At 44.8% G+C, this 23,304-nt stretch overlaps 1 long non-coding RNA gene across 1 annotated transcript; it reads left to right on the forward strand.

The window, feature by feature from the left end:
* Positions 1-11,040: 11,040 nt before the first annotated feature.
* LOC128417875 (uncharacterized) lies at positions 11,041-20,032 on the forward strand. Its single transcript, XR_008331577.1, has 2 exons — positions 11,041-11,097; positions 19,770-20,032. It is a non-coding gene; the product is annotated as an uncharacterized LOC128417875 (long non-coding RNA).
* Positions 20,033-23,304: the final 3,272 nt, after the last annotated feature.

Raw genomic sequence — 23,304 nt, forward strand, 5'->3', positions numbered from 1 at the left:
AAAAGGTAAAAAAGGTAAAGGACCCCTGAGTGGTTAAGTCCAGTCAATGGCGACTATGGGGTTGCAGCGCTCATCTTGCTTTTCAGACCGAGGCAGCAGGCATTTGTCCACAGACAGCTTTCCGGGTCATGTGGCCAGCAGGACTAAACCACTTCTGGTGCAATGGAACACTGTGACGAGTGCCAGAGTGCACAGAAATGCTGTTTACCTTCCCACCACAGTGGTACCTGTTTATGTACTTGCACTGCTGTGCTTTCAAACTGCTAGGTTGGCAGGAGCTGGGACAGAGCAATGGGAGCTCACCCCATCATGGGGATTCGAACCGGCAACCTTCTGATCAGCAAGCCCAAGAGGTTCAGTGATTTAGACCACAGAGCCACCTGCTCTCTTGGCCACAGATATAAGAACCAAAGAACATCCTGCTGGGTTAGGTGAATGCATGCCCTCCAACATTTCTCCAGTGAAAATAGGGACGTCCTAAGGAAAAGTGGGACATTCCAGGACCAACTCAGAAACCAGGGTGGCTTCTGTAAATCTGGGGCTGTCCCCAGAAAACAGGGACACTTGGAGGGTCTGCATCTATTCCAGCATCCTGTTCTCACAGTAGCCAATCGCATTCCCATGGGAAGAAGAAGAAGAAGAAGAAGAAGAAGAAGAAGAAGAAGAGGAGGAAGAATAATTTGGATTTGATATCCCGCTTTATCACTACCCTAAGGAGTCTCAAAGAGGCTAACATTCTCCTTTCCCTTCCTCCCCCACAACAAACAATCTGTGAGGTGAGTGAGGCTGAGAGACTTCAGAGAAGTGTGACTGGCCCAAGGTCACCCAGCAGCTGCATGTGGAGGAGCGGGGAAGCGAACGCAACTCACCAGATTACGAGTCCACCGCTCTTAAATACTACACCAAGCTGGCCTGAAAGCAGGATCTGTCTGCAACAGTGCCCTCTTCATTTGTGATTCCTAGCAGTCACATAGTTTTTACTCTACAGTATTTCAGAGCCAGCCTTAAGAACATTAAAAAAGAACCCTGCTACAGCAACCCAGGTCCATCCAGTCTAGCATCTTGCTTCCAATGTGTAAAGCCTTGCCCCCTTGCCATGAAAACATTGTTTTTATGTTGCATTTCGGTGTACCACTTAGAGACTTTTAAATATTGAGTAGTATAGAAATGTTTTTAAATAGATTTGTTGAAAGTTTCCTGCGAAATGCATTGCAAACCCTCGAGGGGCTTTTTACCAACAAGAGCATCTGAAAAAATTCAAATGTGTAGAAAAGCCCTCTCACCTCACTGAACCATTTTTATTTTTTTTGCAACAATGGCAAAAGGGTGGGTTTTGTTCTTTGTTTCAAAGGGGAATAGGTGTCTCTGAAAAACCAACAGAAGCTTTGTGATTCAAGGACCTGCCACCCGCTTGGGGATAAGAAAGATACATGGTCACAGTATATTAGGTTAATGGGCTAAAAAAGGCCACAGCTTTATTGATTACAGCATGTGAGAGGTATTGGCTTAGGCATTGGATAAAACAACAGAGTGTGACACCACCCCCTCAGGGAGGGGTGAGTCTAACAAGGGTTAACCACCAGTGGGAGGAGCCTGTTGATGCAAATACAACTGAAAGCTCCCCCTGATGTCACCAAGGATCGTGCCATGGCCCTAGTCACCAGCAAGGGCATTGGACAGGATCCATGACTGCTGGATTCCTTTACTGGAATTCCCATAAAGTGGAGGGGTAGGCGATGGCTACACCCTGCCCTCCAATACACAAACATATTCCAATGCCTAACCGCCAATACCTAAAGTTGTGACGATTTGCTAGGAGGTAGGCAAAAAACCAAGAGGCCGGTGCTAATTGGCCAGTTGGATAAAAATTCCTACCAGGCCACTTGGACAACCAAGGTGACCAACCACAGGTCCACAGCAATGTCAAGAACCAAGCAGTGAACTAAAGGGAGGGTGGGTGGGCGATCCGATGAAAACCAGCAGCGGAATGAAAGGGAAGTGCTGCTGCGGCCGCATTTGAGCGGCAAAACCCCGCCCCCAGCCTCCACCTGATTGGTTGGCTTCCTGGGGGCGTGGCGCAGCAGCCAGGCCAGCTGCGCAGGGGCTGGAACGCCCCCTGCCAACGCGGGAAATGGCTCCTGCTCACAACTCCTCCCCTCTGTAAGGAGGAGAGGCTTTAGCAAACTACAGTTCCCAGGATTCTTTGGGGGGACGGACCAAGACTGTTCAAGGAGTATGATACTGGTTGAAATGTACGGTGAGGATTTAGACAAAATCTGCCACTGCACCTGAGGGCAGAAGCTAATTTAGAGGATGCAGAGTAGACTATGTGTGGCAAAGACAGATCCAGGTATTAATTCTGTATTGCCTTTTGCCAGTGTGGTGTAGTGGTTAAGAGTGGTAGACTCGTAATCTGGGGAACTGGGTTCAAATCCCTGCTCCTCCACATGCAGCTGCTGGGTGACCTTGGGCTAGTCACACTTCTCTGAAGTCTCTCAGCCTCACTCACCTCACAGAGTGTTTGTTGTGGGGGAGGAAGGGAAAGGAGAATGTTAGCCACTTTGAGACTCCTCCGGGTAGTGATAAAGCGGGATATCAAATCCAAACTCCTCCTCTTCATTGCCTACTGCCATCTGTGGTGTCTGCATACCAACCCAGAAAAGTTGGGAGTGGATAAGCACACACTGTGCCTTCATCGAAGATTGTTTGATGCAGGTGAGATGTATTCCGATGGATCATATTTAAATGCAAATGACAGAGATAACTGTTTCCCCAGCACCTCAGTAAAAGACAACTTGTCCTCCTTCCCTTCTGTTCACTCTTTCTCCCTTCTTATCCTAGTCACGTGGCCACCAGCCAAGGCACTAGTCTACCAAAAGAACAATATCAACTCGGTTTGCCTGCAAAGCAGACAATTCTGATTTCAGACAAGAAGCTGGTGGGTAGGGAAGAAACCCTTTCCAAAGAGAGAGGCTGCAAGATTCCCCCACGTTTCCATTTGCTGTAAGGATGTTTGCAGAAAGTTATAGCCTTCATCAGGAAATCTGCCTTTCAAATATCTACAAATTCTAGCCCCAAGTGCGCCGACTGCCTGCTTGTCTGTTTTAATGTTGCGCAAGAAGAAATTTCCTAAGATAAAGGCAACAACTTTAACAGCAGGTGGCTGCAGCATAGCCTTCAGGAAAGCTGTTAAGAACCATTTTTTTTGTACGCGGGGTGGGGGTGTATGTGAAATAAAACATAGTAGCATGCAGTCTCACTTGCAATTATTGATTCTGAGAAAAGCAGTCACTATATATTTAATTCAGGTTGCACATGTCTGGCACACAGGCTGGCTTAAAACAACCCAGTTTTACAAATACATTTGTTTAAAACAATCCCCCTTGCTGGTTGTTCTCTAATTCTGCCCCAGTGGTTCTTCAGCTCTCTTGAACTGACAACAACTAGAGTGGCACCTCGGGTTAAGTACTTAATACGTTCCAGAGGGCCGTTCTTAACCTGAAAATGTTCTTAACCTGAAGCACCACTTTAGCTAATGGGGCCTCCTGCTGCTGCTGCGCCGCTGGAGCATGATTTCTGTTCTCATCCTGAAGCAAAGTTCTTAACCTGAAGCACTATTTCTGGGTTAGCGGAGTCTGTAACCCTGAAGCGTATGTAACCTAAAGTGTATGTAACCTGAGGTACCACTGTATTCTGATTTAGGCTCCAATCCTGTGCATACTTATCTGAGAGGACATCCAGTTATTATAGGGTTGTCATATTTTTAAAAGTTAAACCAGGACACCCCTAAAAGTTGTTGAGCTTTCTTTAGACAAACCCCAAAGCTGTTGAGGGTCCCCCCTAAAAACCACACACCAAAAAGTCCCCCCAGACATCAATTCTGCCTTTGAAATCCCAGTAATGTCTGCGAAAATCCAGATGTATGGCAGCCCTAGTTGCTATTAATTCTTATCATCATCATCAGCTTATATTATTATTCATTGCTATTCTTCATTTGATTTACAAATCACTTCCTATGAAGCATCTCAAAGTAATTTCACAGTACAATGAAAACATATGTAAAACAGTATGTACCATTTAATGCTTTACTTCTGAATAGTCCTATTGTATAAGATGGCCCTATTAATTTGTTTGTTTGTTTTGTGAACCAGGGGCACGATCCGGCAAACGTTAAGCACTTTCCATTTCACCAGTTTCCACAAGAAAGGGCGAGGCACCTGTTTCAAATAAACGGGAAAGAGGCTTAAATTCCGAGGGAGCAGGCATCATTACATTCTTGTATCTTTCAGAAACCAAGTGGCAGGACAACGGAAACAACCTCTCAGTTCAAATTCAGCTGCTGCAATTCTTCTCTGTAGTTGCAATCTAATGAAGCTGTATTCTTCATGCGGGGAAACCAGGCATATAGCTGGAAGGTGATCCTTAGAAGCTCCTGCTGCAGTCACAGGCGAGGCAGTTTTCATCTTCAATTTTCAATTTAAACTCAAAAGTAGTTTGCCACTTTCGTAGGTGGCAGAAACTTCAAAGAAATCCCTGAGACTCCAGCATTTTGTGTTATTTTAATCAGGAAGTTTTTTGGGGAGTGGTTAAAATCCCCCTAAACATTCTCAAGTAACCACTGGTGGTCCCCCAATTGCCGCTGTGGTTTTCTTTCTTTTTAATGGGCTTAATACAACTAATCCAGAACTACAACTAATCAAGAATGCAGCAGCCAGACTGGTGACTGGGAGCCGCCGCCGAGACCATATAACACCGGTCTTGAAAGAGCTACATTGGCTCCCAGTACGTTTCCGAGCACAATTCAAAGTGTTGGTGCTGGCCTTTAAAGCCCTAAACGGCCTCGGTCCAGTATACCTGAAGGAGCGTCTCCACCCCCATTGTTCTGCCCCGACACTGAGGTCCAGTACCGAGGGCCTTCTGGCAGTTCCCTCGCTGTGAGAAGCCAAGTTACAGGGAACCAGGCAGAGGGCCTTCTCGGTAGTGGCGCCCGCCATGTGGAATGCCCTCCCACCAGATGTCAAAGAGAAAAACACCTACCAGACTTTTAGAAGACATCTGAAGGCAGCCCTGTTTAGGGAAACTTTTAATGTTTGATGTATTATAGTATTTTAATATTTTTTTGGAAGCCGCCCAGAGTGGCTGGGGAAGCCCAGCCAGATGGGCTGGGTATAAATATAATAATAATAATAATAATAATAATAATAATAATAATAATAATAATAATAGTTGTTGTTGTTGTTGTTGTATGTGTGTTTTCCTAGCTCATCATGCTCAGGTGTCTTAAAACGTGAGCTCCTTTTCCCTGAAATTCTTCCTCTGTTCACAATTTAAACTGATACTGGTTCAGGTTCACAAGCCAATTTGGTAAGGAATTGCTCATTTTGCCAGCATTTTCCTGACATGCTTAGCATGCTGTCCCAGTATAAACCCATTCAAAGTATTCCTCATATTAGGTACTTTGAAGCAGGAAGCCATTGTTGTCAAGCCACTCAGGGGAAGCTGATCTCTTTAACCACCATTCTTGATGCAACTGTGGTAGGTTCAGCAGATCTGTCAAAAATGGAAATGCAGTTTACAGAACCATCCTTTGGGTCCAATCAATTGCCCCAGGAAAGTTCAAAGGCAGTCGGATATGTCCCAATGGCAGGCTGCTGCATCGCTTGTGCACAGCCAATGCATTCCTGCCCTAGCTAAGCAAGAGTCTAACAACAAATAATAATAATAATAATAATAATAATAATAATAAATTTTATTATTTGTACCCCGCCCATTTGACTGGGTTGCTCCAGCCACTCTGGGTGGCCTCTAACATATATAAAAACATAACAAAACATTACACATTAGAAGGCTTCCCTATAGAAGCCTACCTTCAGATGTCTTCTAAAGGTCAAATAGTAGTTTATCTGTTTAACATCTGATGGGAGGGCATTCCACAGGGTGGGTGCCACTACCAAGAAGGCCCTCTGCCTGGTTCCCTGTAACTTCACTTCTCGCAGTGAGGGAACCACCAGAAGGCCCTTGGAGCTGGACCTAAGCGTCTGGGCTGAGTGATGGGGGATGTAGATGCTCCTTCAAGTAGGCTAGGCTCAAGCCAAAGTCTCAAGCCAGGGGTGGGTGGGGCATGAGAGAGGATTTCAAAATCCCTCTTGTTCTGTTGGACTGTGCATTTATGCCTACTTCCTTTTCTTGTTCAAAGTTCAATGGAGAAAAACTTAGCAGTTTAGGACTTGGGTGCTGTATTGTCAGGCCATTGCCCACCGCTGAGATATGCTGGAGCTGGGGTCCAGTTCAGGTCCATATAGACAAGGATCAGAAGGGCAATATGGATCAGAAGGACAAGGATCAGAATATGGACAAGGATCAGAAGGACAAATATGGACAAAGCACAAAGACAGGTAGTTACAAAAGATGGAAGACTACCAAAAACTTTTTTTGAAATGACTGACAATATGGATTTGATTGACACTTGGAGAACAAAACACCCATTAGAGAGAGAGGGAACCTTCTTTTCTGAAGCCAAAATGACATGGACTCGGATCGACCAAATTTGGGTGACTAGCAGTATGGCGTCGAATATAAAGAAAGTGGAAATCTGCCCAAAAACTCTCTCCGACCATAACGCAGTAAAGATGGTGATGAAGCAAACAACAACTGGCTCCTTCAGATGGAGAATGAATGACACCTTATTTAGAGACGAGGAGATCTGTAAAAAGGCCCAAAAAACTCTGAAAGATTATTTCGAAATTAATCTAAGGACTAAAGTAGAAAAAAGAATAGTATGGGACGCAAGTAAAGCCGTGATGAGAGGGTTTTTGATACAACAAAATACGTTAAAGAAAAGAAAGCAAAACGAGAGGAAAGAGAAAATCTTGGAAAAGATAAAAGAAGGGGAAAGGAAATTAAGACTGAAGCCAAAATCGCAAGAGATTTTAAGAGAAATTAAATTGTATCAAACACAATATATGGAACTGATGAATCAAGAAATAGAATGGAAAATTAAACAAATGAGACAGAAGACTTTTGAATCTGCAGACAAATGTGGCAAGCTATTGGCTTGGCAAATAAAGAAGAGACAAAAACTCAACACGGTAACAAACTTAGAAGTGGAAGGAAAGAACATATGTAACCCAGTGGAAATTAGGAATTGTTTTCAGAGCTACTTTAGACAACTGTATACACAAGGGCCGCAGAATGAAACAGATATACAATTCCTCGAGAAAAATGGGCTGAAAAAGATTTCGCAGGAAAGTAAGACAATTTTGAACCAGGAGATATCAGCACAGGAAATAGAAGATGCCATTCAAAACATGACGTTGGGCAAATCACCTGGACCGGATGGACTGACTTCCAAATATTACAAAGTTTTGAAGGAAGGGCTTATACAACCTTTGAAGGAAGTCTGCAACGAGATCATGGAGGGGAGAAGGGCACCCGATACGTGGAGAGAGGCCTACATTACACTTATACCAAAGACAGAGACTGAAAAGACCCAACTTAAGAACTACCGACCCATCTCCTTATTAAATGTGGATTACAAAATCTTTGCTGATGTTTTAGCAAAGAGACTGAAAAGAGTATTGATGGAGGAGATTCATGGAGACCAGGCGGGCTTTCTCCCGAAAAGGCATTTGTCGGACAATGTAAGGAATATAATTGACATTCTGGAGAAGTTGGAGGTGAATATAAACACTAAGGCTGTTTTGATATTTGTGGACGCCGAGAAAGCCTTTGACAATATTTCTTGGAGCTTCATGTTGAAGAACCTCCGGGGGATGGGGGTAGGCCAAGGGTTTGAAAATGGTATAGGTGCAATATATTCTGAACAGAAAGCAAAATTAATTGTAAATAATGTGGTAACAGAAGAGTTTAAGATTGAAAAAGGGACACGACAGGGGTGCCCTATCTCCCCATTACTTTTTATATCGGTCCTGGAGGTTTTACTTAATATGATCAGGAGGGACCAGTTGGTTAAAGGGATTCAGGTCGGAGTTAAACAATACAAACTGAGAGCATTTGCAGATGACCTAGTACTTACATTGCAAGAGCCAGAAGCTAGCACGAAAAGAGTTTTGGAAATAATTCAAGAGTTTGGTCAATTGGCAGGATTTAAATTGAATAAGTTAAAGACTAAGGTATTGGAGAAAAATTTAACACAGATTGAAAAAGAAAGGTTTCAGAATGAGACGGGGTTGACTGTGGTTAAAAAAGTGAAATACCTGGGTGTGAATATGACAGCTAAGAATGTGAACCTATTTAAAGACAATTATGAAAAAACTTGGACAGAAGTGAAAAAAGATCTGGAGATTTGGTCAAATCTGAAGCTTTCCTTGTTAGGTCGAATTGCAGTTATAAAAATGAATGTATTGCCAAGAATGTTGTTTTTGTTCCAAGCACTACAAATAATGGACAAAATGGACTGTTTCAAGAAGTGGCAGAAAGATATATCTAAATTTGTCTGGCAGGGCAAGAAGCCCAGAATAAAACTTAAGATATTAACGGATTCAAAGGAAAGAGGGGGGTTTGCCCTGCCAGACTTTAAATTGTACTATGAAGCGGCAGCTTTCTGCTGGCTAAAAGAATGGCTGCTTCTTGAAAACACAGACATTTTGGATTTGGAAGGATTTAATAATATTTTTGGGTGGCATGCATATTTGTGGTATGACAAGGTTAAAGCGCATAAAAGTTTCAAAAATCATATTGTCAGGAAAGCACTATTAAACGTCTGGGTTAGATATAAGGACTTGCTGGAAAATAAGACTCCAAGATGGTTATCACCAATGGAACCTAAGGCAGTTAAAAAGCTAAATATGGAGTCGAAATGGCCAAGATATTGGGAAATCTTGGAAAAGGAAGGGGACAAATTGAGATTGCAGAGTTTTGAAAAATTAAAAGGGAAGGTGAGAGATTGGTTACATTATCATCAAATAAATGAAGTGTTTAAATTAGACAGTAAAATAGGCTTCCAGGTGGAGAAATCAAAATTAGAGACTGAACTGTTAGAATCCAGTACTAAGAATTTGTCAAAAATGTATGATTTGCTGCTGAAATGGAACACACAAGATGAAATGGTAAAATCAAGCATGATTAAATGGGCACAGGACATTGGTCATAATATCATGTTTGCTGATTGGGAAAAGTTGTGGACCACCGGGTTGAAGTTTACGGCGTGTAACGCCTTAAGAGAAAATATAATGAAAATGATTTATAGGTGGTACATAACTCCAGTCAAGCTTGCAAAGATATACCATTTGCCTGATAATAAATGTTGGAAATGTAAAGAAAAGGAAGGTACATTCTTTCACCTCTGGTGGACGTGCCCGAAGATTAAGGCATTCTGGGAAATGATCTATAATGAACTGAAAAAGGTATTTAAATATACTTTCCCCAAGAAACCAGAGGCCTTTCTCTTGGGTATTGTCGGCCAGGGGGTGTTAAAGACAGATACAACTTTTTTTATGTATGCTACAACAGCAGCTAGAATACTTATTGCAAAGTACTGGAAGACACAGGATTTACCCACACTGGAAGAATGGCAGATGAAGGTGATGTACTACATGGGTTTGGCAGAAATGACGAGCAGAATCCGAAACCAGGGAAGAGAAGCGGCGGAAGAAGAATGGAAGAAGTTTAAGGATTACTTAAAGAAACACTATAAAATTAATGACAGTTAGAATGATGTTGGGTTTAAAATAAATGGTTACTATTAGCAATGGTTAAGATAAAGAGAATAAGGATGATTAACATAAATTTATAGCAAAATAAGGCAAGATTCGCTGAATAATTGTAAGAACTTGGAATACAGAAACGGGAAGCAAGAGGAAGTCGAGGAAGTAAGGTTCAGAAATTGGGTCATGAAATGGTACTTGTTTTTTGTTCTATTATTGTTTGTTGTTTGTTTATGTACGTCTTGTTTCTGTTAATATAAAAAATTGTTTAATAAAAATATTATAAAAAAAAAATAAAAAGCTGAAAATTCAAAACGAAAAAAAAAAAAAGGATCAGAAGGGCAATAGGAGTCTTTACAAGCAGGCTGTCAGCACTGGTTCAGCGCAGAGACTCAGAGACAAGCAGCAAAGTTGGTTTTTTCTTCAAGGAAACAGAATACAAACAGAAGACCCACGAGCAAGACTGGCTCTTAGCAAAACTAATCATCAGTCCTTCCCACTTCCCCAGAAGTCTCCTCCCCATCCAGCTATTTCCCCTGCAATCTTAAACTCTGTCAGAAGGAAGTGGGGACCTTGCGCTCCCTATGCTCTTTGTCCTGCTACATGCAAAAGTCCCCGAAACCTTGGATATAAGTGGGGAGGGTGGCCGAATATGGTAGGACCAGCAGACTCCTGTGAATCTGTTACAGCCTCAGTGGCTCCCAGCTGGTTGCCCAGGAAAGTATAAAGACAAGGAAAAGTTTCTTACACTCCTTTTCTATTTCAGTTTTTACCAAAAGAGGCTATAGAACCCAGACTCTTGGCTAATGGAATTGTCCCAAGTGAATTTCCACCTCCCATCTCTCCCACCTCCTCATTTGTCTCTTCTATGGATGCCCTCTGCCTTTGAGCTCTTTGCTCTCCTACTTTTAAGGCTTGCCAGGTTCTGGGAGATGGAGGGTCTGGAATACTTTCTAATGACAACCTGTCAGCCAGGTGTTGTTCTGGCTCTCCCATGATTTCCCAGTTTTCCCCCTTTTCTGCCTCTGAGCTGCTACCTCCCTCAAACCCCTATTGTAAAATCTATACTGACTCTTCCCTGCAAGGGTCACCATTCCGCCTCTGCTGAGTCCTTAACAATTAGTTTTCTTTAACAGTGGAAGCAGGTTTTCAGATTATACACCACTCTTCTTCAGGCTATGATTATGAGAGCAAAAAATAAACATCTAATAGACAAGATAGAAGCAACTGGGTAGTCAGGCTGATGGTTACTTGGCTGCAGAAGTTTACTGGCCATTGCCGTTGTCATGGAGATAGTCTAGGTTGAATGCAAACATGCCATTCTGATGTCATGTGTGATGTCACAAAGAGGATATGCTTTAAGTCTTGGTAAAGCAAAGCAGTTAACAGTCAGACTGCATCTCTGGCCTGTCAAGATGGATCTCCATAACAGGTGATAGTTTTATTTGGGGGATATATTAACTTTTACTATTGGGGAAAAGTTTTAGATTAGTTTGCCAGTTTGTAACCCATCAAGCTGAGGCCAATAAATATACATTTGTAACCCTGTACCCATTAAATAATCAACTATGTGTGAATTTGGGACGGATTCATACAACCACATTTCCTTTCTCAAGAAAGGTTGGAAAGTATGTAATTTGAATGGCTATTGCTCTCTGCTGTTAGGGTACTGTCAGCGGATCCTGGCTCATTGCCCAGGAAAGTATAAAGACAAGGAAAAATTTCATACAGTTCTTTTTTTATGTCAAACTTTACAGAGAGAGAGGCTATAGAACCCAGACTCTTGGATAATGGTGTTGTCCTGAGTGAATCGCCACCCTCCATCTCTCCCACGCTCATCCATCACTTCTATGGGTGCTGCTACTTGCCCTCTGTCTTCAAGCTCTTTGCTCTCCTACTTTTAAGGCTCGCTGGGTTTTGGGAGATGGTGGGTCTGGAATGCTTTCTAGAGACAACATGTCAGCCAGCTGCTCTGGCTCTCCCATGATTTCCCAACTCCTCCCCCCCCTGCCTCTGAGCTGCGACCTCCCTCAAACCCCTGATGTAAATCTATACTGTCTTCCTCTTCCTCCTCCCTGGAAGGGTCAGGATGGAGAGTCTGTCTCCACCATTCCTCCTCTGCCCAGTCTCTTACACTACCTTCTTCTCAGCTGCTTCTTTTTCCTCTCTGGACTCAGCTATAAAAGTAAAGGGACCCCTGACCATTAGGCCCAGTCACGGACGACTCTGGGGTTGCTGTGCTCATCTCGCTTTACTGGCCGAGGGAGCCGGCGTACAGCTTCCAGGTCGTGTCACTTCTGGCGAATCAGAGCAGCACACAGAAACGCCGTTTACCTTCCCACCGGAGTGGTACCTATTTATCTACTTGCACTTTGACGTGCTTTCGAACTGCTAGGTTGGCAGGAGCACAGACTGAGCAACGGGAGCTCACCCTGTCATGGGGATTTGAACCGCTGACCTTCCTATCGGCAAGCCCAAGAGGCTCAGTGGTTTAGACCACAGTGCCACCCGCATCCCGGACTCAGCTATACAGCTCCAAATAAAACGCTTAAATGTGTTGTAAATATACAAATGTGACACCAGATGGCGATGGTGAGCTATGCCAAATGCAATGTATTTTTCAAAACTTTTTTTAATAAAAAGCATTCTCACAGCGTTCTTTATATGTGTGCAGATTGCACATCTCTCTAACTCAAGTCTGTAGTGGCTCAGCATCCAACCATCCTGACACTTCGTCTCCTGCCCTATCTTAAGTGACCCACCACCACTCTCCTGAGTCTGAACCTTCCTCTTCTGATGCTTCCACAGGGGGTTCTCTGGCTAGGACCTCCCACCACTCCTCCATGTCCAGCCAGTCCCTGACACAGGCTAAAGATCAGGCTCCAGTTCAAGTTGACAAGGGTTGACAAGCAAAGGTAAAGCCAGAGGCAAGACTGGCCCTACCATTAGATGGGATTGCAGCAGTTAACAGGGGGGAACTGACAGGTGATGATGATGATGACATAAAGGTAAAGGTAAAGGGGCCCCTGACCATTAGGTCCAGGCGTGACCGACTCTGGGGTTGAGGCACTCATCTCGCTTTATTGGCCAAGGGACCCGGCGTACAGCGTCCGGGTCATGCGGCCAGCATGACTAAGCCGCTTATTGCGAACCAGAGCAGCGCACAGAAACGCTGTTTACCTTCCCGCCGGAGCGGTACCTATTTATCTACCTGCACTTTGATGTGCTTTCAAACTGCTAGGTTGGCAGGAGCAGGGACCGAGCAACGGGAGCTCACCCCGTCATGGGGATTTGAACCGCTGATCTTCTGATCGGCAAGTCCTAGGCTGTGGTTTAACCCACAGCGCCACCTGTGTCTATGATGACATAGAGCACCTTATAAACCCTGGAATTAACCAAGATCTGCTGCACAGCACATACATTTCCAGCAGCTATGATCTCTCCAGCTTCAAGAGGAGAAATAATCGATACCTGTGTAGGATGGCCGTGTTCCACTGACCATAATAAAGGAAACCAGACAAGCAGACTCCATTTCGGGTTTGCGTTTGCAGAGGTGGCTTTGGTTTCTCTTTGCCTCTCTCCTCATATTTCATGCCTTCATGCAATATTTACAACTGAAAGAAAGCATTCTATATCAGGAAGGAATGATAAAGGGATGCTTTAGCCAGAAATGCAAGCAAAGAGGAAAAGACTTGCCTCACGCTGCAATGCTCAAGGGACTAACGGTCATTTAGAGAAAACACATCTCAGAAGCATCCGACAAAATGCAGCTCCACAACTCACTCGGCTCTAACCTGCCTGTTTATTTAGAGTGGATACGCGAAGGTTTGCGTCTGCCCGAAGAGTGTGGTCAGGAATATGGTCCTATAAATAGTTGGCAAGTGTAAAGCGGGCCACAGTAATGCTGTGGGAGAACAGAACAGAACAGAACACACTGCTGCAAAATATGATTTTAATAAGCAGCACCAAGCTAAATCCCTGTACGTTTCAAATTGTTCTTCGGAGGAAATTGTATCTGTTTAACTATTAAAGATTCCGTTCTTGTTTGCTGTTTGCTCAAAAGCCACAGTCTGCAAACTTGGCTAGCCTTGGCTACTGAACTGTTCAGTTAGAAACTTGCAGGGATTTAGCTCGGCACATCTTATTAGAATAATCTTTTGCACCTCTTGCTGTTTACCACTCCACTTTCTCCCATCAAAATTAAATGTACGGAATTCAGCCGAGATATGCACATTCTGCGATGCCTGTTGGGGATTATGCATGATGGCCAGAGAATGTACAAAATTCAGTCGTTGTTTGCACATTTCCCATGGCCTGCTGGAGACTATAAATAAATAAATATATTTATAAATAAATGGAATAAATGTGATCTCTTATCACATGACAGTGCAGATAAAAAAGAGCAAGGGAGGAATGAATTTTCAGGTGTAAGATTAAAGATCAGCACAGTCAAATCAACCAGTGGGTGTTCATTAAGTGTGATGGAGCCGTGATGTTCTATTCAGACATTTTACATGAATGTGTGACACCAATGCATATAAAGTGCTTTTCTTTCCTTGATTAGGTAGCACCATTTGGGATTATAGACCTCTACATGTGAATTCTATGGACTGCCATTTATTACAGCTGATACCCTCATGACACCTGGTGACAAATAAAATGCTCGTGGATGGAAGACATTAAGATAAATTCAAAATGAGAGAACAGCCAGAAAACACCCAAGGAGAATCCCAAGCATCTCTCCTGAGAGCAGTAGTGTAGCCTTTTTAGACTTTACCGATGGTAGAGTGAGTGTTGCTCCCAGAACAGGGAGGAAGGAGTCAAATGACACCAAGGTTGATTCAGAGAAAGAGTTTATTCTGCTCCCCGGATAGCAGAAGGCACTTGCGTGGTCAGTTCACAGCAAGTCCAAAGAAATGAGAAATTTCATGCAGTATATATATCCTCCAGGCACCCTCTCCCCCCTTCCCCAGGAATCCAACCACGTCAGCTCATACACGCAAGCTGACATCCATGACCATAAACAGATATTCCTGTTCCGGTACTCTTGACCATAAAAGGTTGTTCCTGTTCCTACACTCTTATCTTGGGGCAGGAGGTCACCAACTCTAAGAACACTCCTGGCACCGTTCCCGGGTCTCTTGTCAGACCTGACAAGATCTGTGCATCTTTTTGTGGTCAGGATGTAAGATAAGACCCAGACGTGCCATCCCTGCTCCACGGAACTGGCAAGGTCATCCATTGCTGTCACGGACTGATAAAGGAGAGGGCTTTGAGCACTTGTTTATACAGCTGGGTTTCTGTTTATACATTGACTCAAAAGCTCAAGTTAATGCATTTTAGAAATGCTCCCTTGGAGAAGGAAAAATGAGGATTTTGGGTCCAGTTTCAGACTGACTGCACAGAACCCATTCCTTCCCCCTTCAGTAGCAACCAACATTTGCCTATGGTGGTACTTTTAAATGCACACAAATTTAAAAACAAAACGGCAACTGGAAGCCTATGAGTTAAGATCATCTTGAAAGCATCTGACCAGAAACCCTATGTTTTTGTCATCTCCATGACTTGCATTTTTATACAACAGGAATTGGGAGTAACATCACCCTTATCAGTGTGATGGCAGGTGATTGGTTACCATTCTACAATTGCAGCGCTGCTTTGTATTTAAGGGAGACTTAAGAACTGCACACCTGCAACCACAACGTGTCAACAAGGTCATAAAATGGAACATTACTTTTCTGAACTCCGACTTTCAGTTTTTTGAAAAGTGGCTCTGCGGGAAGAGGGAAACCTATGAGTACCCTGCTCATACAACTTAGACAAAAGTATGCTATCCTGAGAAGATACTCTCAGTGCACTCTCAGCACTAAAATTACAACTTACCCACCTGGGAAAGTAGTGTATTGTGCCTGGTTTGTTGTTGTTGTGGTTAAGGGCTGAGGTGGAGGAAATGGATTTCAGTTACAAGGATCAACTCAAAGGGTAGCAATTTTTTGTCAGAAGAAATTATATGGATGCTATCAGCCCAGGCAGCGTAAGCTGAAGCAGAGAAAGTTACCAGCTGAGTCCAAATTACAGAGTAGTTGTCTGATGTTATTTAACCTTTCTGCAAAGATTGCTCCAAGTGTTTTGCTAGAAAGTGGAGAGGGTCATGTTGATGCTTCGGCCTCCCCCTTTATTATCTGGGCCGTACAACTCTAAACAAGGCAACACATTTACCCAAGCTTCCGTGTGCTCCTTGCGACATTGGGTTCAATTTGCTTCGCATCTCAAGGCGAAGCTCCCTAATTTGCACTTTCTGAAACAATATGTGAGCTGCAAGGCAGCCATCCTTCAAAATCTGCACTTATTTGAAATTTGCAATGCCACGTAAGCCAAATAATATGTACACAAATGCATATACGGGGATAAAGCGTGCGTTTTAAAAGTGCAAGAGTCCATGAAAATAACAACCAAAAATGTGCATGGAAATGCTGGTGATTTTTAAAAAATTATTATTTAAAAAATCACTGGCTGATGTGAATGACTGGAAGAAGGAGAAACTGGGGGGAACCGAAAATGACAGATTTGGCCATCCCTAGGCTAGAGAGCTCCATTCTTCTCCCAAACCTCGCAGCCTTGCCTGCTGCTGCAGCAGAAAGCCACTTCCGACCTCGGGAGGAGGTGGTGTTGCGGGCTTCACGCTTCCAGCCCCACGCTATCAGGGGAATCCTCTGGTGCGTCATCCCCCTGGCCAGCCAATCGGCTGGCTCAGGGGGTGTGGCTTGCCGCATTTAAGGCAAGCACGGCAGACGATCTTCCTCTTTGCCGCTGATCAGCTGGGTGAATTTCCCACCCGCCCGCCCTTCAAGGTTTCTCCTTTGACCTTGCTCTGGACTTCGGTTGGTCACCGTTAAGAGGACTGGTAGAATTTTTTTCACTTGGCAAATTGGCACCAGCCATTTGGTTTTGTCGCCTACCTCATAGCTGTGATGGGATGGTGAGCTGCTTGTGCGTAAAATCCTAGTCCCTCAGAGTTTGGCTAAGTCCACAAACCTCTGTCTGTGACGGAGCTCCTTAAGCATGGCTCCATCAGTCGCTCGTAGAATCGGACAGTGGGCGTTTACGGAACTTCTTCCAGCATAAAAGCTCCTTAACGGAAACGCGTCTTCTGGACTCTCGGCGTGACAGTTTCCGGCGAGGAGTAGGTGTCCCTATGGGAGGTCCTGAAACCTCCCCACTATTTTCGCTGGAAGTGTCTCTGAGCCCTCCCTCCGACTCACTTTCCCTTGGAACTCCACTTCTCCCCCTGCTGGTTCCCTCCTCAGCTGAATGGTCTCTCTCACCCTCTGTGAGCCCTTTCACCTCCTGCTCCTCAGATGGCAGTTCCCTGACAATAGCAAATCGTCACAATTTCCTAGGTTTGGCGGTTAGGCATTGGTCAGGGTATTGTTATGTGGATGAATGGGGGGGAGAAGCTCCATCACCTCTTCCGGTTAGTGAAGGGTAGTCCGGTAAAGGATTCCGGGGGGTGTGGCCCCGCCCGAAGCCTATGGAGGCCAGGGCCCAAGGCACGCCCCCGAGCTGTGACCCTGGGGGAGTGCCTAGTTGATGTGCATCAGTAGGGCTCCCCCGGCTGGTGTTAACCCTTCCCGGCCTTCAGGCAGACAGACGGAAGCCGGATAGTCGATTAGGACCAATGCCTAAGCCAATACCGCTCATCACCTGTAACCAAGAAAGTTGTGGCCAATTTTAGCCCATTAACCTAAATAATGGTGTCTTGTGTCTTTATTTCTACTGGTGGGAGGCGGGAACTCGCGACACAAACCTTGCATCATCTCTTGCTCATGAAATGCAAGTGGAACATTGCAAGGAGCATGAGGGAGCAGTGGTATCAGTGGCAGCTTTCTCCTTCCTGGGGCAATGTCATCACTGGAAGAGAACTATTCACCTGCAGACACCTGCTGCAAAGCCTGCCCTTCTATCTGGGTAACTGTGCTCCTCATCCCTATCTCCTTCAGTTTAAAATGTACGTCCTTGTGTTACCCAGCTAGAGTGAAGACAATGTAGCTCTCCAGTTGTTAGACTGCAGCTTCCACTGGAGCAAGACAGTTTGAGCATCTTACGCCGATCCTGGTCTGACTGCACTGGCTACCAATTTGTTTCCGGGCCCAATTCAAAGTGCTGGTTTTGACCCATAAAACTTTAAATGGCCCAGGACTGCAATACCTCAAGGACTGCCTCTTCCCATATGAACCTACCCGGTCCCTGAGATCATCTTTTCAGGCCCTCCTTCGTGTGCCTCCTCTTCGAGAGGTCCAGAGGGTGGCAACATGAGAATGAGCCTTCTTTGTAGTGGCTCCCCGTCTATGGAATCCTCTCCCCGGGGAAGTTCGCCTGGCGCCTTCATTATACACCTTTAGGCACCAGGCAAAAATGTTCCTTTTTAACCAGGCCTTTGGTTGATTTGATTGACATCCCATGCCCTTTTAAAATGTGGCTATTGGATTGTTGTTGTTTTTATTTTGATTATGTATTTTAGTTTCATAATTTGATTTTATTCTGGGAACCGCCCTGACACCTCTGGATATTGGAAATTTAAATTCAATAAATCATCATCATATCATCATCATTCCTGACTGTTGGCCATGTTGGCTGGGACTGATGGGAATTGGAGCCCACCAGTATCTGAAGAGCCACTGTCTCCAGAAACCTAGTTCCAATGTTAGCCTATCTTGTCTCTGTGTCTTATTATGCATCCTCTGCAGGGTCCTTGCCAATGAGTGAGTGGATGATTCAGAGTCAAAGATGGAGAGCAGGTTTTGACAATCATACATAAATAGGCCAGGAAGCAAAATAGCAGGATCTGTATAAAGGATCACCAGTGATGACTTGGGATTCCCATTGGTATGAGGTTAAACATGTATTTTGTCCCTCTCCCTCTTGGTTCTTGTTGTTTAGTCGTTTAGTTGTGTCCGACTCTTCATGACCCCATGGACCAGAGCACACCAGGCACTCCTGTCTTCCATTGCCTCCCACAGCTGGGTCAAACTCATGTTCGTAGCTTCGAGAACACTGTACAACCATCTTGTCCTCTGTCGTCCCCTTCTCTTTGTACCCTCCCTCTTGGTAATCAGCCACAATGCATAGTTGTCAGGCTTCAGTGAATTCCGATCCTCTCCCCTCTCACGGCAGACAGCCAAGGAAGTAGACAAGGAAGTTCTTACTCAGTAATTCACAGCAAGAGGCTCATGTACACTGCCTCTTAGATTAATGGCGTTCCTCCAACTGAGCTCCTCCCCCCTCCCTTCCTAGCAAAAGCACTTCCCTTTATGGTGGCCATCAGGGTTAATTGTGTCCTTCGCTCTTCCACTTTCAATGCACGCCAGGTTCTGGGAGAAGGGTCAGAAATGCTCTCCAGTGATAATGTGTCAGATGGCTGCTCTGCCTCTGTCTCCCCCTTCTCTCCTCCCAGCACCTCCCAACTCATCTTTTCACCTGTCTCTGAGCTGTGACCTTCCTCAAACCACTGCTGTAATTCAATACTGCCTTCTTCTTCTCTGGAAGGTTCAGAGGGCGGTCTCCACTATTCCTCCTCAGTCTTGTCCCCCTCAGTCCAGTCCCTGACATCAGTGTTGCAAAGCCAGATCAGCAATGCAACCCCATCCATGCCACCTGACCAGTCGCTACTGGACCTGCCCCCTTCGTTTGTGTACCTCTGAATATTTCCCTGAAGTCTGAAAACACCATGCTTTGAGGAAACAGCTACCTATATTGTGTAAGCCATGGGTGAAAGAAAAAATAAGAAATAGAGAGAAGGATTCACTTTGAGCCCCATCAGCAGAAGGCATGTGTAAAGATGTCTGCTTGTGCAATGGGGCTTTTACTACCCCTTCCCCACATGCCCCCATCTGAAATTAGTGTCGGGTGGGTGGGAGAACCCCTGGAACAGTGCAGGGAGGGGAGTGCTGAGATCATTCCGTCTGGGAGGCTGAAATGCTTGCACTGCAGGCAACGTTGAATTCCACCCAGAAATGTTTTCCTGGAACACTTATAAGGACATCCAGAAAAGGACACCTGGCCCCCAATAACAGCAAAATTGAATGGATTTGTTTTTTGGCACAGCTCCTGTTTCTGCTGATGAAGAGGCTGCTCAGTGGGGCATGTGCACTGGAAACATGAGGAAAGTTCATCAGTGACAAAGAGAGCTGAGCCTCATCCATTTCACCCAACAGTACTGTTTATGGCACAGATGATGAATGAGACTTGCTGACAATGATGACCTGGGGGGGCCTTTCGCAGAACACGATGAAGTACAATTAGTGCTCGGGGCTCTTGAAGAGTGCAATACAATGCAATAAATACTTCCCATGAAGTATTAAAACACATTTTTAAAAGAGGGAAAAGATGATGCCCTAAAAGGGAAACCAGCGGTGAATGTCCTAAGAGCCTGTAGGACATGGGGAAATGTCCCTGTCTGGTGCACAAAATAAGATTGGGGTGGGCGGAGGCGGCTGTTGTGCTCTTGCATAGATCCCACTCATTAACTGTAATGTGTTTATTTATTTAAAATATTTGTGCATCACCCATAATCATAGATCTAACTGATTTACCGCAAAATAAAACACAGAATAGCTTGCACCGTAAATTAAACGGCAGAGTAATCAAAGTGACTAGATCAAATTAATGCCGTGGAAATGCTTGGCGAAATAAGAATGTTTTCATGACAGGCCAAAATCCATACAATGTCGGTATCCAAACCACACTTCCACAGAGAAGATGTTCTGTCATGCAGGGACTGCTCTGCTGAATGCTCTCTTCTGAGTAGAGTTGGATTGTGGGGACACGAGGCAACTCCAAACACTCAACCTTATTATCCCAGTGATCTATCCACCCTATAGGGAGTGAGACACTCTTTAATGTATTGTCAATTTGGGCTTGGTCCAGGCCTCAAAAGGGATGAACCAGAGATGGAGGTGTGTGACCCCGTGATTATGGACAGACGATTGTTTACCCCTTACTAGAGTTTTGAATTATGGTGTTGGAGGAGACTCTTGAGAGTCCCATGGACTGCAAGAAGATCAAACCTATCCGTTCTTAAGGAAATCAGCTCACTGGAAGGACAGATTGTGAAGCTGAGGCTCCAATACTTTGGCCACCTCATGAGAAGAGAAGACTCTTCTCATGGGCACAAGGAGAAGGGGACGACAGAGGACGAGATGGTTGGACAGTGTTCTCGAAGCTACCAGCATGAGTCTGACCAAACTGCGGGAGGCAGTGGAAGACAGAAGGAGGAGGAGGAGGAGGAGGAGGAGGAGAAGAAGAAGAAGAAGAAGAAGAAGAAGAAGAAGAAGAAGAAGAAGAAGAAGAAGAAGAAGAAGAGTAGTAGTAATAGTAGTAGTAGTAGTAGTAGTAGTAGTAGTAGTAGTTTGGATTTGATATCCCGCCTTTCACTCCCCTTCAGGAGTCTCAAAGCGGCTAACACTCTCCTTTCCCTTCCTTCCCCACAACAAACACTCTGTGAGATGAGTGAGACTGAGAGACTTCAAAGAAGTGTGACTGGCCCAAGGTCACCCAGCAGCTGCATGTGGAGAAGCGGAGACGCGAACCTGGTTCCCCAGATTACGCGACTACCGCTCTTAACCACTACACCACACTGGCTCTCAGGAGTGCCTGGCGTGCTATGGTCCATGGGGTCACGAAGAGTCAGACACGACTAAAGAACTAAACAACAACAAAAGAGTTGTGAACTTGTTTATGATCCATGCCTGCAGAGTAATGGAACCTCATGAATTCCTGGATATTCAGGCAGATTTTCCAGTGGATAAAGCTGGAGTGGGGCCAATGACAACTTGAGACAGCCCCAAGCCTGTCATGGAGGCTATGAAGCCCCAAGAACATGGAGATGAGTCCCATTGTTGGTGCAATTGTGCCATAGGGCTAGAAGTGTGTGTGTTTGTGTGTGTGTCTGTATCCCAGTGTGTGTCTGTATCCCAGGGCCGCCATATTTTGAAGAGCAAAAAAGAAGACGCTATGACGGCTCTCATGTTAATACCCCTACTCAATATAAGCTATAGAAGTTGTGATATATTGTGATATATTGCTGAGGGGGGCAGGAGAAGAGAAGAGGAAAGCAAGTCTTCAGCCACCAGTCATGTCTCATCCAGAAAGCATAGGCAGAGACATTTTAGCAAATTTTAAAAATCCACCCGGGCAGAAATTTTACCCCTGAAAAAGAGGACATGTCCTGGAAAAAGAGGACATATGGCAAGTATCCGGAGCACTCTGGAAGCAGCTGTAAGTGTTTCACTTGCCAATAAAAAGTTAACTAAAGGTGTGCCTTCCTTATCTGGATCCGCAAAGGATCATGGGAGTGTTCATTCCCAGTGGGGATCATGGGACATAGTCAAGGCATAAGTAAAGGTAAAGAGTAAAGGGACCCCTGACCGTTAGGTCCAGTCATGGCCGACTCTGGGGTTGCAGCCCTCATTTCACTTTATTGGCTGAGTGAGCCGGCGTACAGCTTCCGGATCATGTGGCCAGCATGACAAAGCCGCTTCGGGCGAACCAGAGTAATGCACGGAAATGCCGTTTACCTTCCCGCCGGACCTATTTATCTACTTGCATTTTGACGTGCTTTTGAACTGCTAGGTTGGCAGGAGCAGGGATCGAGCAATGGGAGCTCATCCCATCGCAGGGATTCGAACCGCCGACCTTCTGATCAGCAAGTCCTAGGCTCTGTGGTTTAACCCACAGCACCACCTGCGTCCATGTCAAGGCATAATCCCCAGCAATAAAAGATGGTACTTTCTTGGGAAGCACCAAGGTAACATGCATTTGTTTTTAGTCCTGGGTGTAGAGGAACAGGAAGAAAGAAGAAGCAGACGCTCCATGCAGCTTCTTCAAGAGTTTGATTGAGCCACTCACAAAGCCCAAGTGGTTTCAGGGCAATTGCCTCTTCCTAAGCATAGCTATTTTGATTGCTGCTTCTTATCCACTCTTCCGTCAGCTGCAAATGAACAAATAAATACATTTCTAACCCCCCCCCCCACACAAAATCAGCAGAGGTAATCTCTTCTTGAAGGAGAAATAACCTTTGAACAACTGCTGAATTTAAACCTGCATTGAGAGGGAATATTTTAACTCCTCTACAAAGAATGCTTTTAATATAGCATCAAGCGTGTATAAGGAAGCTCTCGGGAAGCAAGGGAAAGCTCCATATGAGGGTCTTCCCTGATTATGCTACTGTGTTAACACAAAACACAGCTGATTCCAGGTGTCATAACCTGAATGAGGGTTTAAAGCTGCGGCCAGATATTCATAACCGCAAACCTGTTCACTCAGAGTTTACCAAACTGATTGTTTAACTCAGAGCTTCCCAAACTTTTCATACTGGTGATGCACTTTTTTAGACATGCATCATTTCGTGACATAGCAATTCAGCTTTAGTAGCAAACCGGAAGTTAAATTAACCCCTTTCCAGCCCCCTGGAGGAGCGTGGGGAGCATTCGCATGACATACCTGCACAATGCAGCCAACACATGTGTCGAGACACAGTTTGGAAATCTCTGGTTTAATTGATAGATTTGTGTCTATGGAGCCTGGATGGAAGTTTTGTTGCACGTCGCATTAGGCTTGCCATGGTCTTAAACCACTGAGC

Source organism: Podarcis raffonei, chromosome 7 (genome assembly GCF_027172205.1).
Source record: "Podarcis raffonei isolate rPodRaf1 chromosome 7, rPodRaf1.pri, whole genome shotgun sequence".
In the NCBI taxonomy this organism is placed as follows: domain Eukaryota; kingdom Metazoa; phylum Chordata; class Lepidosauria; order Squamata; family Lacertidae; genus Podarcis; species Podarcis raffonei.